Genomic DNA, 5,196 nt, shown 5'->3' on the forward strand with positions numbered 1-5,196 from the left:
ATATATATATATTTCAGATCAGACTATCAAACATATTGAAGATATTAGATAAGTGATCTTCAAAATGTAATTAACATACAATATTTCATCATCTCATAAAAATATTTTGATTTTATATATATATATATATATATATATATATATATATATATATGCACACACATACATGCACCTATTAAGTTTTTTAGCATTGTTACTTTAGAACATTTATGAACAAATTTAATATCCTGAGTGGTTTCTCTTGTAAGTTGTTATTAAAATTTATTAAAACTGATTACGAAAAGACTACTGTACAAGTGAAATTGAGGAAATATATGCAAAACCCTTCCAAAGCCTGATTATATTCAACTAATTGAAACACAGTGGCAGTTTACTCATTAGAAATGTAGTCACAAAAGGGTTGAGTAATGTAAATTTGCTTATTCTTTTTAAACCAATTTTTGGTCTTTGACTGCATCTTAGATTACCATTTCTGCAAGATTTTGCAAATATTTGTATATACTGGTATCAGTAAATAATTTTTTTTTTTAATCGTTTTGTTAGATTGTTATCAGTAATCATTTGAATTGTTCTGTATATACAATATATATTCTTGAATTTGATAGAATTTTTTTTTTTTTTTTTTTTTTTTGCAATATAAAAGGAAACATCATGTGTGATTTTTCTTTTGATTTTTCTAGTTTTTTTTCATTTTTTTTTCTGTTTTTGATCTGCTCGTCGACTTCTCATCTTTTTGAAAATCGAAGAAGGCGCTGAGAATATTTCAATTTTTGCTTCCTAACTCAAATGTGCCTGTTATTCCATGATTTTTTATCTTTTACTCAGTGACCATAAATAAGTTAAAAACTGTTTTAATTTAAAGGTGAATTGCTGAAAATTGGTTAAATCATATGTTAGATTATCATTATGAAAAAGATTTAACAATTTTAATAATAAAAAAAAAATATGTATTTGCCATGTTATCTGTTCAATATATATATATATATATATATAAATCATTTTTTATTTTATACTTATTTTCTTTTTATACATGACAGTAAGAAAGTGTTTGTATTATTCATGATGGCAAAAGAATTTTTTGAGCATTTTTCTCTCAAAGAACACACATTATATACACATTCAGACACTTGTATATAATGTGTGTTTACGTATGTGTATATATATATATATATATATATATGTGTGTGTGTGTGTGTATATATATATATATATATATATATATATATATACATATATATATATGTGTGCACATGCATACCCATTGTTGAATATTCAAAAATGGTTCTTCATATACTTTGTAAGAAACTATTAAACAGTTTCTGGTATTTTTTTTTGTTTTTGTAATAGTGTATATATTGTAGATATTCCTACTTTATAAATCTCAACATAAATTTCCAACATGCTTGTTATATTAGCACAATGCTGGTTGTATGTGTATGTGTGTGTGTGTGTGTGTGTGTGCGTGTGTGTTGCTTTCTAATAGTTTTTGGATGCTTGTTGATTTCTTTTCTTTTTTTTCTTGTCAGTGAATATTTTGTTTGTGTTATAATTGGAAATAATAGGGTGGCCAGGTGACAGAATCGGTAGCATGTTAGATCAGGCAAAATGCTTAGCAGCATTTCTGGCTCTTAATGTGCTGAGCTCAAATCCCACTGGGGTCACCTTTGCTTGTCATCCTTTCAGGGTCAGTAAAATAAAGTACCAGTCTAGTACTGGGGTTGGTTTAATTTGATTAGCCCACTTCCCCTAAAATTGCTGGCTTTGTGCCAAACTTTGAAACCACTATAATTAGAAATTATCCAATGACAATCCATGGATATCATAAGCCAGCAATGGAATAGAAATGGAGAATTTTGTGGGGAGCTTACTTTTTCACATGTAATATGTTTATATTAAAGATGTATAGAAAAGCACTTTTATGTAAAAATAAATCTTGAACACTTTTGCACAGATGTGGCTTCATTTGAGAATGCATTATAAATTTATCATAGCTTGTGTGATCTATTAGGCCACCTCCACTCCACAGTTTTTTCTGTGTGTGTGTGTTTTTTAATGTGTATATTGTATGCATCAGTCTGCTTTCTATTCAAACTCATCACCCTACTGCTTAGAGAAGAATATTTTAGAGAGATAGTCAACAGAAAATCCCTTGACAACACTAACTGCTCAAGAAATGTGCCTGATTACTCTCTGTCCACAATGTTTGACAGATTTAGTTAAATGAACCAAAAGTCTTCATTATAACTTTTTATCAGTAAATAACTATATTAACATAACTGAATTATTTCAGAATTTGTAATAAGTTTCTATTTTGAATGAACAGTCTCAACAGCAAGTGGATGCTAACAGAATAAAGGTTAAGAAAAGGGTTAATGTTTCATTTGGAAATTAGTAAACATAATACCAGGCATAGTTATGGCTGAATGGTTTTAAGTAGTTCACTTCACAACCACAAGGTCCTGGGTTTGATTCCACTGCTTGGCATTTTAGGCAAATGTAATTTTCTGTATCCCCAGGTCGACCCAACTCTTGAGTAAAAATAGGTTGATGAGAATTCTATAAAAGTCTTTTGGACAAATTGATTTATAATTTAAAAGTACATTCTTGTCACATGCTGTGTCTTGTTGATTTTGTCTGAGAATTTACATTAAGAGTGTATATGACTGTGGATTGCTCAGCAACTTATCAATTCAGTTGGCAGGAAATTCAGTTCATCAAACAATACTCATTGTTGAAACTGAGAGATATCTTATTCATCCAGTAAAAATATTAATTCAAAAGTGCTGATTTGAATATTTGAGTGGTGTCAGGATGGTAGCAATGAGGTTCTGAAGAGCTTAGCAAGTCATTATGAAGACACATGGCTTTGTACTCACGTTCACAAGATTGTGGCTCCTATTTTAACATTTCATTGTTGCTCCAATCCACTCGGCTGTAAATGAGTTCCACCAGTTACTGAGATGTCCCATTCAGATTTGGTGGGAGTGTTATAATTTCAATCAGCTTATAAGCTACGGAATTTGAGTTAATCTCTGGCTTTATGAATACTAGGACTCAGTGGAGAACTAATCTGTTAGTTATGGTAAGAGAAACAACTATAGGACCTAACTCATGAATATTTGGGAGGGATAATAAATTATCTTAGCCTAATCTTGGATGCTTTGTTTAAGGTAAAATGCTAAGAAGGTTATATTTGATAAAAATTGATGAAACATAGTCAATCTTGGAAAATTGTGAGGCATCAAAGTGTTAGTAAATGTGAAGGCACATGGCTCATGATCGTAAGATTATGGTTTCGATTCCCAGACCAGGTAATGCATTGTGTTTTTGAGCAAAGCTCTTCATTTTACGTTGCTCCTATCCACTCAGCTGGTAAAAATGAGTTATCTCGCGACCAACCAGCATTTTTTCCAAGGAAGAATAGACCAGAGAAGCCGAGAAACCAGCTCTATGCTCCTTACAGAGTAATGTGGCCTAACCAGAGAGTTTAAACATGGGATGTGTGTAAGATTCTTAAATTGTAAAGATATGAGTTGCGAGGATTTCTGTTTCGTTTTTATCCTTAAAATTAGCTAATATTTTTCAGTGCTGAAAATATTTTTTTTACTTGTCATTTGAGGAATATCCTCCTTGAAAATGGTTATTGTCATAAAAAGGAATTGACAATCAGCAAAGAAAATTGTGAGAAAAAATGAAAAACGTCTATATGAATATATGGAAAGAAAATGTTATTACTGTTAAAAAGTTATAGCAGGTTTATAATTCTCTATATATATAGGCTGTAGCCTTTCCTCTCTTGTTATTTAGTTCTTTCACTAAATAAATACAGTTTCATTTATATTGGCCTTATGATCATGAAATCTTTCACTTATCTGTCAAGAATTTAACAGATTAGTTGTTACTGTCTTTTTTTTTTTTTTGTCATCAAGATTCAGTAAACTTTTATATCAAACTAGGTATATATCCGTCACTTTGCTGCCGGTAAAAATATTTGTTAATCATGCACGTATCTTTTTAATAGTGGAGACTTATAAAGTGAAAGTCTCGTTAGTTATTATGGTGACAACACTACCGATCTATCTTTCACACACACACACACAACCACTATCTGTATTACTCAACAACAACAACCTGTTTTTTGTCTTGTAACGTTTTAATTCTTTCACACGCGCACACACACACACACACACACACACACACACACACACACACACACACACACACACACACTGAATTTCTCAACAGCATATCACCTGTCATCATGGTGAAAGGCTTTTAAAGTCTGTTGCGTTGCCGTATGTTAAAAGATATACAGAAATACATAAAAAAAAGAACGTTTTTGTTATATGGTGGAAGTTTTTTTTTTTTTTTTTTGAAGCCTGTGTTGTGTTGACAGACTTGCACTTAAAATTCCCCGCGTTTTTAGTCAAAACTTGTTAGTTACTATGGTGACAACACTATCTGTATATCTACCTTTCACGCACTATCTCACTGTATTTTCCCCCTCAACGACAATTTTTTTCTCTTCTACATGTATCTTGTGACGGATGGACGGACAGAGATCAGCTCTTTTATAATATAAATTTTTTAAAAATATGATTAGTGGGTTTGGTTTTCTTCTTAGCAATTGTTGCTGTTTTAATCAGACTCCCATTTATCTAATTTTAAGTACTGACATATCAACACAGTGATTAGTCAGATTTTCTTGTAAAAAAAATATTTAGTTTGGAATTAGTTTTGATATAAATACAGGTATCCCGCGCATTATAGCTATATCAGGTTACGATATTTCACGCTTACGGAAATTTCGGAATGCGGTCAATAATTTCGCTCTTACGGAAACTCATATTGCATACATTTTAAATTGTTAAAGAATTTAATACTGCACTTTCTTCTTAGCTCAATGGCCATTTTGCGTTTTAGTTAAGATCTAAGTATATAGTTAATGATTTGGAAAACTATCATTACGTTACACGCACACACACACACATATGTGAGAGTCAACAGGTGAGATCCAGTGATACTCAATATAGAAAACAGTAGTGCTCAGATGATTTGATCTTACTCTCCGAGATCTTTGTCGAGAATTAATTTGTTCTGTATATATGTTTATACATGAGTGTTTATCTGAATATTTTCAGTTTTTACTCCCCTCTCTCTCTCGCTATATATATATATCCCTATATATATTTACAT

The 5,196-nt window shown here is 31.0% G+C and overlaps 1 protein-coding gene across 1 annotated transcript in view; it reads left to right on the forward strand.

Moving 5' to 3' along the window:
• LOC106868575 (mitogen-activated protein kinase 14) overlaps positions 1-4,599 on the forward strand; it is a 68,195-nt gene extending 63,596 nt beyond the window's left edge. The window contains exon 11 of the mRNA XM_089347538.1: positions 1-4,599. This exon is cut by the window's left edge and continues 2,751 nt beyond it. The gene's annotated coding sequence lies outside the window, so the exon portion shown is untranslated.
• The last annotated feature ends 597 nt before the right edge of the window (positions 4,600-5,196 follow it).

The sequence above is a fragment of the Octopus bimaculoides genome, chromosome 1, assembly GCF_046866305.1.
Source record: "Octopus bimaculoides isolate indiv1 chromosome 1, ASM4686630v1, whole genome shotgun sequence".
Classification (NCBI taxonomy): domain Eukaryota; kingdom Metazoa; phylum Mollusca; class Cephalopoda; order Octopoda; family Octopodidae; genus Octopus; species Octopus bimaculoides.